The sequence below is a fragment of the Stegostoma tigrinum genome, chromosome 13 (genome assembly GCF_030684315.1).
Source record: "Stegostoma tigrinum isolate sSteTig4 chromosome 13, sSteTig4.hap1, whole genome shotgun sequence".
NCBI lineage: Eukaryota > Metazoa > Chordata > Chondrichthyes > Orectolobiformes > Stegostomatidae > Stegostoma > Stegostoma tigrinum.
In genome coordinates this window covers 65,912,351-65,936,189 of record NC_081366.1, presented here as the reverse complement: position 1 = coordinate 65,936,189, position 23,839 = coordinate 65,912,351, and the positions used below count along the sequence as shown (strand labels likewise).

Here is a 23,839-nt window from a genome sequence, read left to right as displayed (position 1 = left end):
GTGATTGTACTCGTTTCCTCTCAGACTTTGTCCGACTTTGCTGTATTCCAAAAAAACCCAATCCTCAGATTAGCTATAACTACAGTTGCTATATAAGCTTTTTCTTTTAATTTTATACAATCCTCCACTGTCAGCCACAGTTGATCGATTTGAGTTTTTGTACCTTGAAATGAATTAGAGTTGCTTTAATTTTTGTAATACTTGTCTAAAGACTGTACTTTGGCAATGTATTTTCTCAATCCAGCTCAGCTAATTTGTGCCTGATGCCTTCATACCCCCCTAAATCAAATTTAACATCCCTGAGATTAATCCTCACTTTCAAACATAATGCCACATTCCATTATATTGGAGTCATCCACCCATAAAAGATTCTTTTAGAAGATTAATTAGCTCTTTTCATTACATAATACCAAATCTAAAATGGCCTGTTCTCCAGTTGGCTTCTCAACATACTGATCAACATCCAGAAATTCATTCTCCATAGCTTTAGTGTTCAGTTGGTTTGATAGAAGGCACCTATGATTACTATGTTGTGCATGTTATGTTTCTCTCAGCTCCTGATCAATAACATACCCCAGATGTTATTTGGTAGCATGTAAATAATTCCAACAAATGTCTGCTGCACCTTGCAATTTCTTAGCTACACCATCCAAGTCTTTGCATTAATAAAATAAAACAAAGTACCACAGATCTGGAAATCTGAAACAAAAACAGAAATTGCTGGATAAATTCAGGTCTGACAGCATCTATGTTCTCTCCACAGATTCCACATTTTGTTCTTCCTATCTTGAGGTCCTTCCTTACTAATGTACCAATCCCATCCTTTATAGCTAGCGCAACCCTATCTGCTTTACTGTTCGTCTGTCCTTCCTCACCAAATATCCTTGAAAATTCAGTTCCCAGCCCCAGTCAAAGTACAGCCATATTTCTAGAATGGAAATTATACCTGACTGGAAATTTGACCACACCTCAAGGCAAAAACAGCTTAAGACAAAAGGGAACTGAGAAAGCTTGCAACATGAAACACTTCACATACCTCCTTTCTGCCAGAGAGATTTGCAGTAACTCACTAAACCATCCTTAGTTGTCCCTGAATCAAGTCTTGGCTTGGCCATTTCAGAGGGTAGTTCAGAGTTAACCACATCACTGTTGGGGTTACATGTAGGGCAGACCAGGTAAGGATGGCATATTTCCTTTCCTAAAAGGACAGAAGTGATTCACGTGTGGAATAACCTTCCTGAGGAAGTGATGGATGTGGGTACAGTTACAATGTTTAAAAGACATTTGGACAAGTACGTGAATAAGAACGGTTTGGAGGGATATGGGCCAGAAGCAAACAGGAGGGGTTAGTTTAGTTTGAAATTGTTCAGCATGGATCAGTTAGACGGAAGGGTCTGTTTCCATGCTGAACAACTCTATGGCTGTATGACTAAGTAAAACAACTAGGTTTTTACAATAGTTTTGTTGTCACAATTACAGACTCGTTTTTAAGTGATATACTGAATTTAAATTCCTCCAGGAACCATGGTGGGATTCCCAAGAGTATTAGCCTGTACTAATAACCCAGTCACTTTACCACAACATCAACTCCCCAAATACTTGTACATTTGTATTATTATAGAATCACAGAATCCCTACAGTGTGAAAACATGCCATTCGGCCCATCCACACCAACCCTCCGATCAGCATCCCTCCCATACCCATGTCCCTACACTATCTGCACAAGCCTGCATTTCCCATGGCTAATCCACCTAACCTGCACATTCCTGCACACTATGGGCAATACAGCATAGTCAATTCACCCCAATCTGCACATCTGTGGACTGGAAGAGAAAACTGGTGAACCCAGAGAAAAACATCTGTCTATGTGGAGTTTGCAGTCATTGGCAGTTGGATTTGAACATGGGTCCCTGGCACTGAAAAGCAGCAGTGCCAACCAGTGAGCCACTGCACCACCCATCATACAGAATCTCATCAAAAAACATTACACCTGGCATGCTCACCAGATTAGTTCACTGCCTCCCTTCACTCCACACAAAGCTTTACGGGTTTTCACAGGTTATAGAGGTCATGTGTAATCTTCAGGAGAACCAGGCCAGAGCATGTGATTTAATTCAATCCACAATTTAGTGTTACATTTTTCACTTTATTTTAATATTTTCAAACACTGTCTATAATGAAAATTGCTTACCTAGATTTGTCATGTTGTAACCACACCCTCCTTGCAATGGTAGCACTTCCACTGATTGTAATTTTGACTACAACATATTATACAGAATTTTTATTATACATATGGGTAATGGACTATCCTAAAAATGGATAGGACATATGCATAAAAGGTTTGTTACATTGAAAGTATGAGTATTTAAATCAGTTTCACATAACTGTTTACATTTTGGGCTGCCATCCTCTCCTCATTGCCATCTCTCAAGTTTCAGCATGGTAAATTCATTGTTATGGACCAAAGCACAAATACCAGCTTGTCTGCAGTATTCGGCAGACCACAGAGTTAATCAGCGCATAAATTTGTGCAGGCAACAGACACTGGGAGCTACTACAATTTGATCATCTTCACCAGTTCCAGCTGGATACCAAACACATCATCGCCTTCCCTGTCCAATCAGCATTCTCAATGTGTCATTCTGAATGTAGTCCACTCCTCACTCACCTCTTACAGCCTAGCCTTCCCTTTGCCACCTTTCAGCGCAAATGCAGGAAACACAACATCTGTCCTTTCACCACATCTCACCAAAATCCCCAAAAGCCAGATAGAATACACATCATAGAACAGTTCAGCTCAGAAACAGACCCTTCAGCCCACAAAGTTGTGCCAAACATGGCGTTAATTAAAACTAAATCCTTCTGCATGCTGATCCCCTCCATACCTGGCTTACTTATGTGCTTATCTGAAAGTTTCTTCAATGCCCCAATTGGATCTGCCTCCACCAATACCCCTTGTGGCAAGTTATAAGCACCTATCACTGTATAATGAACTTGCCCCTCACATCTCCTTTGCACTTTCATCTTCATCTGAATATATGCCCTTTAGTATCAGGCATTTCAACTCTAGAAAAGATTCTGACCGTCCCCTTTAATTTATTCATTCATGGAAACAGCAGTTGCTGCTGGCCGGCCAGCATTTACTGCCCATCCCTAGTTGCCCTGGACAAGATAGTGGCGAGCTGCCTCCTTAAACTGTTAAGTCCACCAGCTGTAGGCTGACACACAATGCCATTACAAAGGGAATTCCAGAACTGTGACCCAGAGACAGATCACCATTGCTTCACTATTTCCAAGTCAGGATGGTGAGTGGTTTGGAGGGAAATGTGGAGTTGGTGGTGCTCCCGTGTATCTGTAGCCCTCGTCCATCTAGATAGAAGAGGTTGTGGGTTTGGAAGGTCTTGTCCAGGGATCTTTGGTGCAGGCTGCTTTGGACTAGATGGTGTGAAGCTTCTTGAGTGCTACTGGGGCTGCACTCAACCAGCCAAGTGGGGAGTGTTCCATCGCACTCCTGATGGTGCCTTGGACACAGATGGTGGACCGACTTTGATGAGACAGGAGGCAAGTAATCCTAGCCCCTGACCTGCTTTTGGAGCTATTGTGTTTGTGTGGTGAGTCCAATTGAGTTTCTGATCAATGATAACCCTCTGGATGTTGATACCAGGAGATTCAGTGACAGTAACACCACTGAATGCCATGGGGCAGTGACACCAGAGTAGGGCGCTCTGATCAGAGCTTCTCTGCTCACCTCTTTTCCCTTTTTTATTCCCTTTCTCCACCACCAACCTGCTCCCCATCCCCCTTGCATTCAGGAGCCTGCAGACATGCCCCAGAATACTGCTAACAATAAACCCTGGGGCAGCACGTGAGCTGAGAGCCTGGAACAGCACAGAGAAGCCGCCCCACAGCAGCACATGGGAAACAGCCCCCGGACGATCACACAGGCCGCGGATCCTTGACAGAGACCGGCATGAGGGGACAATCCTTACCTTAGAACACTGTCATATTAACCCCTTAACATATATTTCTAACTTTAAATTTATTTTCAACTATGTAATTGAGCATCTACTTTTCTCCCCTCTGCTGTATCCAAGTATACCTAGGTACTTGTACCTAAGATGTCACCATAAGGCAGACAGTGTAGAGGTTTTTCACTGTACTCTTGCAATGGGGCACATGTGACACTAAAAGGATAGATTGTCTTTTTGGCGAAGGTCATAGCCTGGCATTTCTGTGACACGAAAGTTAGTTGCCACTTGTCAGCCCAAGCCTGGATATTGCATTGAACTTGTTGCATTTGAACATAAGCTACTTCAGTATGAGTTGATGTGTATGTGCAATGTTCAGCATCATTGGTCAACATCCCTACTTCTGACCTTACGATGGATGGAAGGTCATTGATGAAGCAGCTGAAGATAGTTGGTCCTAGGACATTATCCTGAGAAACACCTGAAGAGATGCCCTGGAGCTGAGATAACTGATCTCCAACAACCATGACCATCTGCCTGTATGTCAGGTTATGATACCAACCACCATTAAGAGTTTTCCCCCAATACCCATTGAATCTCCTGTTATCAACATCCAGGGTGTTATCATTGATCAGAAACTCAACTGAACTCACCACATAAACAGAACGACTCCAAAAGCAGGTCAGGGGCTAGCATTACGTGCCTCCTGTCTCAAAATCTGTCCGCCATCTCCATTTCCAAGGCACCACCTGTCTGAGCTCCTTAATGCCACACTTGGTCAAATGCAGCCGTGATGTCAGGAGCTATCAACCCTATAATTCAGCTGTTTTGTCCATGGTTGAACCAAGTCTGTAATGAGTTAGGATCTGAGTGGCCCTGGGGGAGCCCAAACTGGGCATTACTAAGCAGTTATTGCTAAACAGATGCTGCCCAATGGCACTGTTGATGACACCTTTCATCACTTATCGATCCCTCAATTTTATTAACATCTGTCAGATCTCCGCTCAGCCTCCGCTGCTCCAGAGAAAACAATTCTAGTTTATCCAGCCTCTCCTCCTAGCTCATAGCCTCTAATCCAAGCAATATCCTGGTAAACCTCTTTTATACCCTCTCTAAAGCTTCCATACCCTTCTGGTCATGTGGTGACCAGAAACGAACACAAGACTCTAAGTGTGGCCTAATCAAACTTCTATACAGCTTCAACATCACTATCTGTCTTATACTCAATGCCCTGACCAGTAAAGGCAAGCATGTCATATGCTTTCTTTACCACTATCTGCTTGCATGGCCATTTTCAGGGAACTATGGATTTGAACCCCAAGGTCCTCTGTACAACAGTTCAGAGTCTTGCAATTACCCGAATACTTTTCTTTAACATTTAATCTTCCAAACTGCAACATCTCACACTTGCCCAGATTAAACTTTGCCTGTATCTGCAATTGATCTATATCCAACTATATCTTTTGACAACCTTCAACACTACCCACAACTCCACCAATCTTTGCATCTTCTGCCAACTTGCTTATCCAACCATCTACATTTTCATCCAAGTCACTTCTGCTGTTTGTGATATGCATAGGTCCCAGTATGGATCACCACAGAGCATCACGAGTTGCAGACCTCCAGCCAGTAAAACACCCTTCCACCACTTCTATGGGCAAGCCAATTCTGAATCTGAGCAGCCAAGTCATCTTAGATATCATGCATCCCAATCTGCAGGATGAGCCTTCCACGAGGGACCTTGCCAAAGCCTTACTAAAATCCATGTAAACAACATCCACTGCTCCAGCCTTATCAACCACCAACGCACCCCACCACACACACACACACACACACACACACACACACACACACACACACACACACACTCTATTCTCACCTCCTCAAAAAGAAACAAGTTACTAAGGTATGACTTGCCCCACACAAAATCATGCTGGCTGTCCCTAATTCGGCCATGCCTTTCCAAATGCACATAAATTCTATTCCCAAGAATCCTCTCTGATAGCTTCCCAACCAGTAAAATGAGGCTCACCCATCTATAATTTACTGGATTATCCTTATTTCCCTCTTGAACACAGGAAGAACATTAGCTACTCACCAGTCCTCAGGGATCTCTCCAATGGCCAGAGAGGATAGAGAGTTCTTGGTCAAGGCCCCAGTAATCTCCCCTCTCAATAGTCTGGAGTAAATCCCATCAGGCCCGGGGGTCAGATCCACCTTAATGCTCTTCAAGAGAACTCAAGATGTCCTAGAATATTGGAATATACCACACTAATCTCACCATCATCCACGTTCTTCTCCTTGGTGAATTGTACTCATTTAGGATCTTGCTCATATTCTCTGCCACCAAGCACAAATTCCCTCCTTTATCCTTGACTGGTCCTACCCTCTCCATAGTTATCCTATTGCTTTTAACATATGTATAAAATACCTTGGGGTTCTCCTTAACCCTACTCGCCAAGAACATTTCATGGCCCTTCCTTGCTCTAATTTCGTGCTTGAGTTCTTTCCTACTTTCTTTAAATTCATCACGGGCCCTGTCAGAGTTTAGCTTTCTAAACCTTACAATGCTTACTGAAGTTTAGTACACTGTATTTGCTCTCCTCTACATTATGGATGGTTGTTGTGCGGAACACCACTGCAAACATGGCACTGAATTTCCTCTAACTAGTTATTTTAATTCTTCTCATTCCCTCTGACATTTCTTCCAGGGTCTGCTACAGCATCCCACTTGGGCTCAATGCAAACTCAAGCAACAACACCTCACCTTTCAATTTAGCACTCCACAGCCTTTGGACTCAGAACTGAATTCAGCAACTTTAGATTATGAACTCTGCCTTTGTCTTGTGCTATGCAACCAAATATCACTTTTGCCCAGCCACAGTTCTTTACTTTACCTGCTGTCACTCTCTTTGGCTTGCACCTCAAAATATTCTGTTAATTAATCCTCCTTCCCTGCACCCAATCACAGACCTTCTCTTTTGTTCTCCAAATACTACTTGTTTAAAAACACATTTCTATCAGCTCCGACAAAAGTTAATTGCTCTGAAATATTCATTCTACTTCTTTCTGCTGATGCTTGACTTGCTCAGTATTTCCACCTTTTTTTGGGTTTTTTATTTCTGATCCTTGCACCCATGATATTACATCTTTTGCACTACAGTAGTCATATTGATGCAGTCTGTAACTTAAGGAAAGTGATGCATAAATACAACAACGTCATTGAAAAAATGCCATGTTTCTAACAAAGCATTTTGGATTTTTCCATGACCAATGTAAGTCACTGGGATGAAGTGCTCACGGTCACACTGCATCACCACTGAATTATTCAGTCCTGATCCAGCACTAGAGATAGCAGTGGAGTGTAAAGTGGAATACAATAACATACAAATTTCATAAGTGTTCAACGGTTCTATGCACATTGCCTTATGTCCCTGAGCCACACAAGTCAGTGTTGTTTCAAGTTCAGTCCTCAGTCTCAGCTGAGTTTCTTGATCTCCATTGGGATGGTGGCAAGACACAAACTGGCTCATGCATCTTGTCATTGAGAGGGAAATAAAATCAGCTATGATTCCTACTCCTCACCCAGTGGTGTTTGTGGAAACAGAATAAGTGCTACACTGATCCTAGCTAGCGCATCTGTTTACCTTATGGCCCAATATGATAAGTAACATGAACAAGGCATATACAAAGAGAATAGCCACCTCAACAGGTTATCGAAGGGAAAAGGACCAAAAGAAAGGGACATGGGAGCAGTAAATCATAGAATAGAACTTGTTTTAGAATCTGTACAGTGTGAAAACAGGCCCTTCAGTAAACAAGTCCACATCGACCCTCACAGCATCCCACCCAGGCCCATACCCCTATACCCCATCTAATCTACACATCCCTGCACACTACGGGCAATTTAGCAATTTAGCCAATTCACCTAACCTGCACATCTTTGTACTGTGGGAGGAAACCGGGGCACCTGGTGGAAACCCATGCAGACATGGGGAGAATGCACAAACTCCACACAGAGTCGCCCGAGGCTGGAATCGAACCCAGGTCCCTGACACTGAGGCAGCAGTGCTAACCACAGAGCCACCCAAAATTCAAATAAATAATTCAATTTGATTTACAACTATCTCCTCAGAAAGCAAAGAGTCACCACAGGACGGCTGAGCCACAACTCCTCTGTTTTAAGTCATTCATGTGTATTCACGATTATTTGTTTCCCACCAATTATCCAAGGATTTTTACTGCCACTGGGTGTACATTTACTCATTGACATACTACACTTTAAAAGGAAATGAGAACAATGAGTCACTTCCATGGTACTCTGACAAATTGAAAGTTGACTGGACCAGTGAAAAATTAGTTACTTTCCTGAAGCAGACTAACCAATGCTCTCACTAAGCTAAAGAGTGAGCAAACAAAGATGTGGATCAGAGATAGTAGGAACTGCAGATGGTAGAGAATCTGCGATAACAAGGTGTAGAGCTGGACGAACACAGCAGGCCAAGCAGCATCAGAGGAGCAGTAAGGCTGACATTTCGGGCCGGGGGGGGGGGGTCTAGGCCTGAAACGTCAGCCTTCCTGCTCCTCTGATGCTGCTTGGCTTGCTGTGTTCATCCGGCTCTATACCTTGTTACCAAAGAGGTGGATCAAGCTAGCTTGATACACTAAGAGCATGTTCATAGCTGGTACATAGCTCAGAAGTGTTCTGGACTCTGTCACAAAAAGAAATTGATATTCTTTTCTCTCTCTATGGAAGTAGATTTCTAACATATGCTTTTATCACAAGTAGGTTGCCATGGCCACACAATAGATTACAGCATCCAAGCGCATCACTACAGGGTGGTGGCCTTCACAAAGCTCATCACTTCAATTATACTCTGAACTGGTATTCAGCCATACATTTCCACAGAGCAAATTAAACCACGTCACTAGGAAATACTACAGAGGCATTTCAACTGACCTAACCACATGACAAACAATGTGTTCTTAATCTCAGTTCTATCCTCACTCTCACCCTTACCGCTTAAAGTCCAGTTCTCTCTCCCACCCTGCTTCTGCCCTCAAGCCCCAGCTCTCCACGCTCCCACACTCAGGTTCCAGCTCTCCCACTCCTGTCCTCAAACCTCAAAAGCAAATTTAGCCAATTCACCTAACCTGCACATCTTTGGGCTGTGGGAGGAAACCAGGTCACCTGGAGGAAACCCATGCAGACACAGGGAGAATACACAAACTCCGTAGTGTGCAGGGATGTGTAGATTAGGTTATCCACCCCTGCCCCAACCCTGTTACCTAGCTCCTCAAATGACACAAGTGCCTCAGCACCAGCTCTCTACATGTTCACCCCACCCTTCAATCCCATTTGTCATTATTTATATTCTAATTCTCTCATTCCAAACAGACTTCATTCTGATTCCAAATTCAACGGCTCAGTGTTATTCAGGCCCAATAACAGCTAAACTGTAATGCGTGCAAAACTACCTAATGCAAAACATTTATACAGTAATACAAAAAGTAAAAACTGCTCTTTAAAAACAATGATATAAAATACTTTGAATTTCTGGAAAAAGATGTATAAAATACACCATAAATGACTGCTGTAGGTCAGATTTCACATGACTTACCAAAATCCAAGAATCGTTTCAGATATGGTTTCTCAACAGTTCAGTAAACTCTGCAGGAAGCTGTGATATCTGTCCTTCAGACTCAAAATAAATAAATCTCAGTTTTTAATCCACCTGACTGTTTGGCCAGGGAGGTGCTAGACTACACGTCAAACTGCATAAGTGAACTGTTTGTACAGGTGAAAACTGCCCCTCAACTCTTGCCATCAGTTCAAAGTAGGCAATTTTTGAGTAATTAATTAGGTTTGAAAAAGATTTGAACATTTTTGAGACTTTATTGGAAGCCAAGACACAATCTGTGAAATATGATGCATAACTGCACCAGAGAGAGAGAAGCAAGATCTGACTAATGCAGCTCTGCTCAATTTAGATGGCAAAACGCTGCTGATTGTTGTCTCATTCCCCCGAGTTAGGAAACAGTTAAAGATACCAGACAGTAAAGGTTCAGACACTAATCTGATCTTTCCGTGGTTAAGCAGCTTACTGACAGTTACCATCAACTGTCACACCCTACGGCAGACAGTAGCTCCCTCTGGTATGAATGCAAGGATGGTACTAGTAGTATACCATAAATAAAATGAATGCAGATAAGACACAGCTCCACATTACCCAAGAAACCTTTACAGTCAAGGTCACCTTTAACACACATTTCCCAACTTAATTGGAACGAAATGCTGGATGTTAAAGATACAGGAATGCTGCAGTACTGCAGCTCCAGAGATTTGAGGCCATCTCCCATTGCAGAAGTGATGTGAGGGGAGTTATTTACTATAAACTTCTGGAGCTTGAGCGATTGTCTCCAGAGGTCAGTCAAATGTTCCCAAAGATACATCCCAGTCATCTTCTGAAGTGCTCAAAAGTTTAAGCACTGTATTTTACGCTTGTATCAGGAGATTACTTGTGGTTTGCGTGTGCAGCAAGCATCTACTCCCATGTGGGTGAGGCAAGTCAAGGCTATGGGGCCCGCTGTCTGGTGTCATCTACAAACTTACTGACCATATCTCCTATGGTATGGTATCACATCCAAACCATTTAGGTATGGTTAGTAGGTTTGCAGACATCAAAATTAGAGGTATAATGGACAATGAAGAGGGTGAGCTTGGATTACAACAGGTTCTTGATCAGATGGGCCAATGGGCTAAGGAGTGGCAGATGGAGTTTAATTTACATAAATGTGAGGTGCTGCATTTTGGAAAGGTATATCAGGGCAGAAGTTACACACTTAATGGTAAGGTCCTGGGGAGTGTTGCTGAACAAAGAGACCTTGGAGTGCAGATTCATAGTAAAAATAGGCCCAGCAATGATCCTTGTGGCTCACCATTAGTCACAGGCCTGTAGTTTGAAAAGCAACCATCTACCACCAGCCTCTGCCTTCTACCTTCAAGTCAGTTCTGTATCCAAATGGCTAGTTGTCCTTGTATTCCATGTGATCTAACCTTGCTAACCAGTCTACAATGACACACCTTGTCAAATGTGTTCTTGACAATCTACTGATTGGAGATCACATATAGTACTCTGCAGTCATTCTTCATTACTTCTTCAAAAAACTCAATCAAGTTAATGAGACACTATTTCCCACGCACAAAGCCATGTTGACTATCCCTAATCAGTCCCTACCTTTCCAAATACATGTAAATTCTGTCCCTTCAACAACTTGTCCACCACTGTTATTATGCTCACCGGTCTAAACTTGCCTGGCTTTTCCTTACAGCTTTTCTTAAATAGTGGCACATTAGCCAACTTCCAGTCTAACAGCACCTCACCTCTGGCTATCGTTGATACAAATATATCTGCAAGGGACCCAGCAATCACTTCCCTAGGTTACATCTGATCAGATCCCTGGGATTTATCCACCTTGAAAGGGGCAGCAGGGTGGGTCAGTGGTTAACAATGCTGCCTCACAGCACCAGGAACCCAGGTTCAATTCCACAGACGGTCACTAGAGGGTGTAGTTTGCATGTTCTCCCAGTATCTGCGTGGGTTTCCTCCGGGTGCTCCAGTTTTCTCCCACAATCCAGTGTGCAGGCTAGGTGGATTGGCCACACTAAATTGCCCATAGTGTTCTGCGATGAGTTGATTAGGCAAGTTATAGGGGGATGGGTCTGGGTTAATGTTTGCTGCTGCTTGGAACGATCTCAACAGACTCTAGTTGGGGGCTCGGCATCTGCCACTTTTGCGGAGGAACAGTTGAAAAGTTTAGGAAAGTCAGGTTGAGTCCCCACTCTTTGAGGGTCAATGTGGACTTCTTGGGCCAAAGGGCCTGTTTCTACAGTGTCGGGATTCTATGCTCTCTGATCTTTATACATATTAAGGCATCCAGCATCTCCTCCTCTGTAATATGGAGGCTTTTCAAGATGTCACTTTTTAATCCCAAGTTCTCTAGCATCCATATCCTTCTCCATAGTAAACAATGTTGCAAAATACTCATTTAGTATCTCCCCTATCTCCTGCAGTTCCATTCACCGGCAGCCTTGCAGATATTTAAGCGACTCTATTCTCTCCTAGTTACTTTTTGTTCTTAAATGTATTTATACAATCCCTTGGGATTCTCCTTAACCCTATTTGCCAAAGTGATCTCATGCCCCCCTGATTTCCTTCTCAAGCATACTCATACTGCCTTTATATTCTTCCAGGTTTTCACTCAATCTCTGCTGTCTATACCTGACACATGCTTCCTTCTTTTTCTTGACCAAAACATGAATTTCTGTAGTCATCCAGCATTCCCTACACCTACCAGCCTTGCCCTTCACCCTAACAGGAACGTACTGTCTCTGAACTCATGTTTATCTCATTTTTAAAGGTTTCCCATTGTTCAGCTGTCCCTTGACTTGCTAACATTCTCGCCTAATACTGTCAAACTTGGCCTTCCTCCAATTTAGAACTTTAACTTTTAGATTTGGTCTATCCTTTTCCATCACTATTTTAAAACTAATGGAATTATGGTCACTGGCCCCAAAGTGTTCCTCCACTGACACTTCAGTCACCTGCCCTGCCTTATTTCCCAAGAGTACAGAATTAATGGCAAAATATAAAAGAAATCTCTTTAGAAGTCTGTCTGCACTCAGCTTGTCCAAACCTGATATCACGACACAGTGAATTCCTGTACAAGCCAATGTTATAGAAAATCAGTTGCTTATGACTCCTAAATCATCCAAGATATAAAGCAATTAAATAGAGGCCCCAAACCTGGATGACTGCACCTGTTCTTAGCCATGTGAAGAAATGGATTTCCTGGTGTGAGCCTCAGAGACAGAGACAGCATGTTTCTGAGTTTTGGTCAATGTTTGTTGCTGCTTGGGATAATCTCAAGACTCTAGTTAGGGGCTAAGCATCTGCCACTTTTGCGGAGGAACAGTCGAAAAGTTTAGCAAAGTCAGGTTGAGTCCCCACTCAAGTGTTAGGTGGTGACAAATGTAAAGTACTGCACATAAACGCCAGACGAGCGCAGAATTGGGCTCAGCTATGACGCACTCAAGGGTTCAAACCATTGCCTGAACTCTTCAAGGAACAGTAAGCACTGATCAAGACAGCAGTTTCTGCAGGCAAAATAATATTTGTCCATTGGCTGTACCAGACACTGAGGTACAACATGATCCTCAGAACAAAAAGCCCTACCAACTAAATTAATGGAGACTCAAAACAAATCATTAAATAAATTTGCACCAGAGTTTAAAACTGCAGTTTGTTTTCTTCTTTCAAATCCTGAACACGATATAGATTTTAAAACGAATTGATCAATTCTGGGCAAGCAGTTTGTGAAAATTTATTTTACATGATGTGCAATAACCAACATTCCAGGAATAATTTCCATTTTAGGGATATATCTTGAATTTTAACCTGATCTTGTTAAAATAGTTCTTCAGTAATCATTTGTCTCTTCATTTTAAGTGCCAAAGTTGACACGATTAAAGCTTTTCTGAACTTGCCAAGTGACTACTAGGCTGAATGAAGTGTCATTAGTTTAACTTAACTCTATTTTCAGAAACAAAATGAGATGACATGACATGGTGCAGAAGTAAAACAGCTTCAATCATGAAAAAAGCAAGCCAGAATGCTCACTGTTTACAATGTTGTGGATCAAGCAGACCACAGCAAATCTGCCAGTCAGATCTGATGCAAACCTGCAGTTTCTAGTAGGAATGACATCAGTTCAAATTTGTGAATAGATGTAGCATCCCACCTCCACTCTGCCAGCAGGCAGGACCAGAAGAAAAAAAACAGCTGAGTAAAATTCAACTGAATAAAAAGAAGAAAGAAAATGTAAGTGAAGTCTGGAAAATAAGCCTAACAGGAGCAGAAAAATACAACATCAAAACAATTAAATATAAAGAGGTCCCCATAACTTTCCATAAGTTTAAAATTCAAATATAATTTTCATTCCTCAACAGGAACACAAAACAGGAGCAGGCCATGAACCCAAAATCCATTTTGCCACTCAATGAGATCACAGCTGACTTATAACTCAACCTCAACTCCATTTTCATGCCATGATCTTGGTTCGTCACAGGTAAAAAAGGTCTTGTGATAGCAATCTCAAATTGGCCCAGCAACTCTGACCCTTCTTCAGATGGGCAGTGAATTTTATTGTGGGTTAATGATGGTGAAACCTGATGCGCTTCTTACCAGATCCCCATCTGCACAGCATTCAATGGACAGAGATCATGATTATCCTTCCCTCTGAACTGGACTGTCATACTTGGTCAAAGTAAGACCATAAGACACAGGAGTGGAAGTGAGGCCATTCGGCCCATCGAGTCCACTCTGCCATTTAATCATGGCTGATGGGCATGTCAACTCCATTTACCCACACTCTCCCCATAGCCCTTAATTCCTTGTGAGATCAAGAATTTATCAATCCCTGCCTTGAAGACATTTAACATCCTGAACTCCACTGTACTCTGTGGCAATGAATTCCATAGGCCCACCACTCTCTGGCTGAAGAAATGTCTCATTTCCGTTCTAAACTGACCCTGTCTAATTCTAAGACTGTGCCCACAGGTCCTAGTCTCCCCACCTAACGGAAACAACTTCCCAGCGTCCACCCTTTCTAAGCCATGCATTATCTTGTAAGTTGCTATTAGATCTCCCCTCAATCTTCTAAACTCGAATGAACACAATCCCAGGATCCTCAGCTGCTCATCGTATGTTAGGCCTACCATTCCAGGGATCATCCGTAAATGTCGCACCTTCCTGATCTGTAAAGATAATTTTCTTGAAAGAGTCCCAGCCATTTTGCCAAATGTTAAAATGTCAGTTTTGATCCTGAGATCTTTAATATCAATATGTACTGCAGAGAATTATGCACGAATTACTCCTATTTTACTCAATACAAGAGTTTATATATGGTTGAGATCATTGACTGGTCTGCCTGGTTCACATACTTGCCTTTTAATAGACATACAATGGTAATTTTTAAAACTGAAAGAACATAAGGAGGTAGCCCTGAAGCAACAACCAAGTAGGATTTCAGATAAGTTACTCAGCCTGATTTCAAGCAAAATTGCATCTTGCCAGCAGAAAATTACCAGCTGAGAAGCACAGGTCTATGTTCTGAACAGGACAAGATCTCTCAATGCACCAGTCAACAATGCATAGACACCTGCAAAACACCAGTTTCCAAATAGGCTCTCAGCCACCTAATGTCAGCCTTCAAGAAGGCTCTTTTTCCTAATCTGCACCATCTTTTCATTATTTCACTCTTCTGGTTGCTTTTACTACTCATTACTCCAGTTCTTACAGGAAAGATTACAAAAGGGAGAGGTTTCAGACATCCCAAACAGACATGGCCAACTTCTAAGTATTCAATGTCATCATCAACACTCTCTACCAAGCTGACAATTTATACCTCTGAAACAGGCTACTCAGCACAGGCTGTGCCAGTTGTTCATGCTCCAGAGGATCCTTTCATATTACATATGCAGCATTCCCTGAAATGATTCTGTGCGATTTGCCTCAAATACTATGTTAAAAGTTTCACATTGACATACTGCGTAAAGAAGTCATTAAATAATCACGTCTGCATAGGATTACATTAACAACCAATTTAGGCTGTCAGTAGGCTTGCAGTGTGGCACACTGGGCATACATTGGGATCTACATATCTTAATATACAGAACAGATAGATTACATACATAAAATACACAAATCATAGAGTCATACAGCACGGAAACTGATGCTTCAGTCCAACTAGGCCACGCCGACTATGTTCCCAAACTAAACTCAACTCGTTTCGCTTCCCTCATTTGGCCCATACCCTTCCAAACTATTCCTATTTATGTACTTAGCCAAATGTCTTAAATGTTGTAACTGTACCTACATCCACCTCTTCTTCTGCTCGTTCATTCCACTCGTGAAACACGCTGCATAAAACGGCTGCCCCTCATGTCTTTTGAACATTCTCCTCTCCTTAAAAAAAATGCCCCCTTGTTTGAACTTTCCCACCCTAGTCATTCATCTTATCATCTATACCCCTCAGGTTTTTATAAACCTGAGGTCACTCCTTAACCTTCTACACTCCTATGAAAGAAAGTCACAGCATTTCCAGTCTATTTTCATATTTCAAACCCTCCGATCCTGGCAACATCCTGGTAAATCTTTTCTGAACTCTCTCCAGTTTATTAATATTCTTTCTATACTTGGCTAGAAAATGGAAGACAGAGGGTGGAGACAGAGGGCTACTTTTCAGACTGGTCATCTGTGACCAGCGTTGTGCTGTGGGGAACAGGTTGGGTCCAATGTCTTTTGTCATTTTTGTAATGAATTTGGACATGAATACTGGAGGAATGCTTAATAAATTTGCAGGTGACACCAAAATTGGAGGTGTGGTGGACAAAGATTATCTAAGATTACAATAGAATGGGCTGTGGAACGGCAGATGGAATTTAATCTAGATTCAGTGTGGTACAGCAAATCACAGCTGGGCTTAACGCGCTTATTTGGTAAGGTCCTGGGGAGTGTTGCCAACCAAACAGGCCTTGGAGTGCAGGTTCATAATTCCTTGAAAGTGGAGTTGGAGTCCCAGGTAGACATGCTAGTCAAGGTGGCATTTGGTACACTTCTCCTTATGGATAAGCGCATTGAGCATAAGAGTTGCAAGGTCATGTTGTGGCTGTACTTTTGGAATATTGCATTCAATTCTGGTCTCCCTGCTATAGGAAAGTTGTTGTGAAACCTAAAAAAGTGCAGAAAAGATTTACAAGGATGTTGCCAGAGTTGGAGGGTTTGAGCTACAGAGGCGCTGAACAGGCTGGGACTATTTTCCTTGGAGCTTCAGAGGCTGAGGGATGACCTTATGGAGGTATACAAAATCATGAGGTGCATGGATAGGGTGAATAGTCAAGGTCTTTTCCTGAAGGCAAAACAGTCCAAAACTAGAGGGCAATAGGCTTAAGGTGAGAGGGAAAAGATTTAAAAGGGATCCAAGGGGCAACATTTTCACACAGAGGGTGGTGCATGGATGAAATGAACTACCGGAGGAAGTGGTGAGAGTCCTGTGTTGAGAACAAGGTACAAAGTGACCATAAATGAACAACAGACACACAAGGGAATTTCTCGAAGCCTGGTTCTCAACACAGCACTCCATTAACAAACACACAAATAGACTCTACATACAGACCACTGCTAAAACAACAGAACCTGAAGCAACAAGACCATCACACCAGAGGATCATACAAATCCAGAAGGAAGCTGCAATTACAGGTTGCACTGATGATGTTGCCAAAGAAGTAACAAAACGTCTGCACACTGCAGAATAACCGGCTTGGCAAGCTAACAAACAAGTTCAAGTCTTTAACACTATAACAGTCCTAGTCAATGTTTGAAAAATTAAAATTGCCCATTACAAGCCCATCATTCATACAATTATGTGAGATTTCTCTACGTATTTGTTCCTCAATTTCCCTCTGACTATTCTGGGGCATATGGTACAAACCCATCAAGGTAATCATCCCTTTCTTATTTCTATCCATGTAGTTTCAGTGAACAATCCCTCAGAAATACCATCTCTAATTACAGCAGTAATGTTTTCTTTAATCAAAATGGCCAGACTTCTCTCTTGCCGCCCTTTTCATCCCTGCTATAGCATCAAAATTCTAAATCTAAACTCAATTCAATAAAATAGGTAATATCCATTGTCTGGTTTATTTCACAGGGCAATGTCTTGACCAGAGTGAATACACCCAATTTAAAATTTAAAAGCTTGGTGAGTAACTGCTAGCCATCACTCAATTGGTACATTCCCCATGGCAACACCTCTATCAGAGTCCAGTTGTCAACCAATCAGCATATTATTTTCACGTTTAGGACGACACAGTGGCTCAGTGATCAATGTTGCTGCCTCACAGCACCAAGGACCCGGGTGCTCCGGTTTCCTCCCACAGTCCAAAGATTAGCAGATTAGGTGGATTGGCAATGCTAAATTGTTCACGGGGGATGTTTCAGTTAGATTGGTTAGCTTCCAGAAATGGAGGGTTACAGGGATAAGAGGGGGTCTGGGTGGGATGCTCTTTGAAGGGTCAGTGGGGACTTGATGGGCCAAATGAGCTGCTTCTACACTGTAGGTACTCTATGCTATACTGGAATTCTTGAATACTAATTGTCCTTATGAGTGAAAGATAAAATGCTTTGACAAAATGTTTCTCAATACAGACAAATTAATTTATGACCAAGCAATGAAAAAAATTTTCCCTGAATTCCATTTTGGATCACCCCACACTCCCCTAAAAACCTCAGCCAAGTGCTGCAACTGGAATGACTAACAACTGCTGGTTGTCACACTTGTTCCAAATGGAATCTATGGATTCTGGTCCTGGTGGGTGAGCTGTACCACACTTAATCTGTCTCATTAATCACACCTTGAATGGTAATTACAACTGCGGCTAGGAAGAGGTTGCTGCAGCTGGTAAACATTCCTTATGCCGAAACTCAAAATCTAAAATCGTACTTTTACAGTCAAACAATATTAGAGGGTGTGGTTCTCTGAATAAAACAGGCTGCGAAGGAAATAGTAACAATAGTGTCCCTGGATCAGTAACCCAGAGGCCACAACTAATGCTGCTGATACAGGAGTCCAAATCCTGGAACAGATGAGCAAATTTAAACTCAATTCATTGATAAATTGGGAAGAATATTAATAAAAATCACAATATTAACTAAGTGGCATGGATATCCTCTGGGGAATAAAGTATGCAACACTTGCATGGACAGGCCTACATCCATCTCCAGGCCTCAATCTCTTAGCTGTCTGCCCTGAAATGACTAAAAAAAAGCCACTCAGAATAGCTGTTGGTTAAAATTGCCCAAAATCTCTCAGATCACACGGAATCAATCTAGGAGCTGGTGATTAGAATAAAAGCACACCTTACACAATTGACACAAAATTCTCTTCACCAATCCCTAGGAGCTTCTGCCAAAATTAGAAGAACTAATTAAGTTAACTAACAGACATTGAGGGAGGTTAGGGAGGAAATTGCAGGACCACTCGCAGAAATATTTGCAATATGGATAAAATACGAAAAGACTGAGGATAGACAGTGTTGTAAAATTGTTTAAGAAAGGCTATAAAGAGAGAAGCCTGAAAACTATACACCCGAGTGGGCAAGTTGCTGGAGGTGTTTCTGAAAAATAGGATTTAAGTGCATTTGGAGAGGCAAGGTTGATCAGGGATATTCATGTCTTATGGGAGTAAAATCATATCTCACACAAACTCATTAAAAAACTCAAATGATGATGACAGCAGAGCGTTAGACATTGTTTCCTTGGGCTTTAGTAAAGCCTTTGACAAGTTTCTGCGTGGTAGACTAATTAGTAAAGTTAGATCACATGGGATTCAGGGTGAGTTTGCCAACTGAATACAAAATTGGCTTGGCAGGAGTCAGGTGGTGGTGGTGGAGGGTTGTTTTTTTTGGGCTGGAGGACTGTGGCCAGTGCTCCACAAGGATTGGAACTGGGTCCGCTTCTGTTGAAAATTTATACAAATAATTTGCCTGAGAATATAGGAGGTAAGTAAATTTGCAGACGACACCAAAATTAGTGGTAGAGTGGGCAGTAAGATTGCAAAGAGATCTTGATTAATTGGGTCAGCAGGCTGAGGACTGACAAATGGGCACGTAATTTGGATAAATCTGGAGGTATTGCCTTTTGGTAATACAAAGAAAAGGGCAGGAGTTAAAAAAGTATAGTAGGGCCCCGGGTAGTATTGTAGAAGAGGGCTCTAGAAATTCATGTACACAATTCTTTGAAATTAGCATCCCAGATTGACAGGGTGGTTAAGGCAGCGTTTAGCATGCATGCTTTCATTGCGCAGCCTTTGAGTTTAAGTGCTGGAACGCCATGTTGAAGTTATTTAGGATGTAGGGGAGGCCTCTTCTGGAGTACTGTGTGCGGTTCTGGACGCCCTGTTACAGGAAGGACGTTATTAAACTGGAGAATGTTCAGAAAAGATTTACCAGGTGTTGCCTGGAATAGAGGGTTTGAAATTTAAATAGATTGGAAAGGCTGGGACTTTGCTTCTTTACAGCGTAGGAGATTACGGCATAACCTTACTGAGGTTTATAAAACCATGCAGGGGCATAAATAAGGTAAATGACAAGGGTCTTTTCCCTCAGGTGGGGGAGTTCTAAACAAGAGGTCATATTTTTAAGGCGAGAGGGGAAGGATTTAAGAAGGACATGAGGGACAAGTTTTTAAACATAACGTGAAATGAGCTGGCAAAGGAAGTAGTAGATGCACATGCAGTTATAGCATTTCAAAGACATTCCGATAAGTTCACGGATCGAAAGGGTTGAAGGATATTGGCCAAATGCAGGAAGGGGTGGGACTACTTTAGTTTGGGCACGTGGTCAGCATGGGCTGGTTGGACTGAAGGGTCTGTTTTCATTCTGTATGACTCTAACTCGAATGAATGCACAGGCTTGAAAAGCTCACCTAAACTGACACTCAAAGTCCCAGACTCCATCATATGAGGATGCCAGCAAGAAAGTAGAAAAACCATTTGATTTCATAGTAACTGATATACCTAACACAGATTCATATATCAAGACAGCACAGCTAGAAGTGATTACCCCAGTCTTTGTGGCCATAAAATTGTCTTGACACTGAAATCACCATTGTGTTCTGTGGAACAACCACCACAATGAATCAGACAGTTGCAGACAGATTTAGCAACGCAAATCTGGGCACCCATGAGACACTGTGGACTAAAAGAAGAATTGGAGTCAATCATATCCTATAATCACTTCTCTTTTATAGAATTGCCGTTCGGCCGAACAAGTCCACACCAACTCTCCGAAGAGCATCCCACCCAGATCTATCCCCTTCTCCTATCCCTCTAATCCTGCATTTCCCATGGCTAATGCAAGTAACCTACATACCCCTGCAAACTACAGGTACAAAACCTTAAACATCTTCCTGGCTTACATTTAAGATGATTGCGTCTTCCACTCCATACAGCTTGCCAAGATAATCGCGAATGATTTGGAAACTACGAGCAGGGCTTCAGAACAATTTTAGAAATAAAATTCTCTCATTTGGCTTTCTTTCCTTTTTCCTTGTTTGCACCTCCTCTCTGCTGCAGTGACTTCAGTTCCGTCATTGCTGCAAATGTTCTGTACACCCACACATTCACGACAATTATTATGTTCAATAAAAGTGGGGTTGAAAAGACGAGTGAAGTGAACATCCCTTTGGAATCAAAGTATTGGTACATGGGAAATAATCTCCAGTTCGTTGCTGCCATTTCATTAAGGTATTCTGCACAGAACACCAATACAATTATAAAAAGGAAACAGGCAATGTGAAATCTGTAGAATTTAATTGTTGCCAAAGTAATTGGAAAGCAAAAGACATGAAAGCCTAGAAGCCTAAGCAGCCATGGCTCTGATCAGTGAGCCTGAAAGCTGGTACCTGTGATAATGCAGCACTTCCCTGGTCACCAGCCTGGATGAGACTTGCAGGGCACAGTGCCAAAGCACTGCTAATGCCAGTCCTGTAGATTGACAAATGGGAGCGAAACGCACCAAGCTCTTGCTTCAGGCATGAGGACACCCAGACTAGATGGCAGACAGGGAATTAGTTCTGAAGGCGTGAAGCTATGATTGCTAGTCATCCTGAGCCCAGTTTCTACTGGCATAACAGCACCCCCCACACCATGCCACCATTACCATCAAACTAGAGTTCAGTGTAGGAGCAAATTACCGCAGATGCTGGAATCTCCACTGAAAACAAATGCTGGAGATCAGCAGCAGGTCATACAGCATCTGTGAAGAGAAATCAAGCTAACGTTTCAAGTCTAGACGATTCTTTGTGTCACCTGCTGTGACATCCTGCATGTTGTGCTTTCAAACCAGGGTTCAATCTTAGCTAAATGAGGAATGCAAGAGGGCATGCCAGGAACCGTATCAGCCATGCCTAAAAACGTAGTGTCAACCTGATGAAGCTACAAAACCAGGTATTGAAAGCAGACTATAATATATAGAGTTTAATGATTCCACCAGCAATACGGCAGTCCTGCCATGAGGTTGAGAAAGATAGCAGAGAATTCAACAGCTGACTGATGAAGAACACCACAAACATTCCATCTTCGATAACAGGGAAGCCCAGCACGTAAGTGCAAGGGACCTGGCAATCATTTTCAACTAGAATCCGGCCTTCCATGGAGGGCCACAGTGTCAGATTCATTCAATTCAATTCATCCCATATTGAACAGCAGGAAACCCACCTCCCAAAGCCTGCCAATTATCCACAAGGCACACGTTTGGGAGGTAATGGAATATTCTCCGCTTGTCCGAATGGGTGACACTCCAACTCTCAAGAATGTTGACACTACCCAGGGCAAGAGAGTTTCTTTGATGGTATAAGACCAGAAGTAGGCCATTTGGCCCCTTTTGACTGCTTTGTCCTTCAATAAGATTTCAGTTGATCCAACATACCTCACTACTTTCCTGCCCTTTCCTTGTAACCTTCAATTCCCCAACTGATCAAGAATCTCTCTCAGCCTTAAGTACAAATATGGACTCTACCCACAGCTGTGTGTGTCAAGGAGTTCCAAAGACCCTCAACCAGAGAAGAAATTCCTCCTCTCAGTCTTAAACTGGTGCCCTTTTATTCTGAAATTATGCTCTCATGTTCACACCTTCAACACTGTTGTACAAAGGTAGCAGTGCACACATCTTTAAGATGCACTGTAGCAATTCACCAAGACTCCTTCGATAGCATCTTTGACACCTCTGATTTTTACCATCGAAAAGGACAACTGCAACTGATGTATGGAAACAGCACTACCTACACGTTGCCCTGCAAGCCAGTCATTGTGTCGATTTGGAACAGGATTGCTCCTTTGGTGTCTCTGGGACAAAATCCTAACACATTCCATAACAGGATTATGGGTGTATCAACACCACCTCAACTGGAAGGGTTCAAGGTGACACCTCACCACCAATTCCAAGGGTAATTATGGCAATAAACAGCCTAGGCCCTTAGCTTTCCTGATCCTAAGATGCTGCTTGGCCTGCTGTGTTCATCCAGCTTCACACCTTATTTTTGAGGAGAAATGGACACAGAACAGTCAGAAAACTGTGGATTACAGAATCATTCCCTAATTTGAGAACCTTATCTATACAAGAAAAGCTCGGTATTGCGATAAGTGCTTATCTGTAAATATGACATCAAAGCATTCTGTCTACTGAAGACATTAAGAAATCCTATACCAGCAATTTCAACAAATGCAGCAAGTTGTATCTGGTGTCTCTGTCACCCAACTGTGGGGTATTATATACATATTACTCTACCCTTTGCTCAAAATTGTGCCACAATATCCCCAGTAGTCACATGGGAAAACAGTTCATTGCAAAACGTACAGAACAAACGGCGCCAAACTCAATCACTATCCTGCGCTGATAAGGCTGATCTCAATGCAGCTCCGTTTCCATAAGAAGTTATTTCATTCCTAGCTATTTTCAGACTTCAAGCTCCAGCTGGGTTGGCTTAGCCAACAGAGTTTCAGGTATGTCAATAAATGTGGAGCTGGAAAAGGTCAGACAGCATCTGATATGCAGAGAAGTCAATGTTTCAGGCCAAAACCCTTTATTCGGGCTCAAAGTTTCAGATGAGCCTGTAAAGGTTTTGCCAATGGCCACAAACGTATGAAAATCCTGCACCTAAACTTTATTGCTTTTATTAGCCATGGTTAGATTACTTAGCTGCTCATTTGCCGAAGAATGTATAACTGTTGCAATGCGTGTAATTGTTCCCACC

At 42.3% G+C, this 23,839-nt stretch overlaps 1 protein-coding gene across 4 annotated transcripts in view; it reads right to left on the bottom strand.

Moving 5' to 3' along the window:
- Positions 1-23,839, bottom strand: part of LOC125458364 (F-box/WD repeat-containing protein 11) — a 230,917-nt gene that overhangs the window by 181,875 nt on the left and 25,203 nt on the right. The window contains exon 1 of one of the 4 annotated variants that reach the window (XM_048543603.2): positions 21,005-21,108. The exons of the other annotated variants lie outside the window; for them this stretch is intronic. The gene's annotated coding sequence lies outside the window, so the exon portion shown is untranslated. Of the gene's footprint in view, positions 1-21,004; positions 21,109-23,839 lie in introns of those variants that run through there. 4 annotated transcript variants of the gene reach the window in all.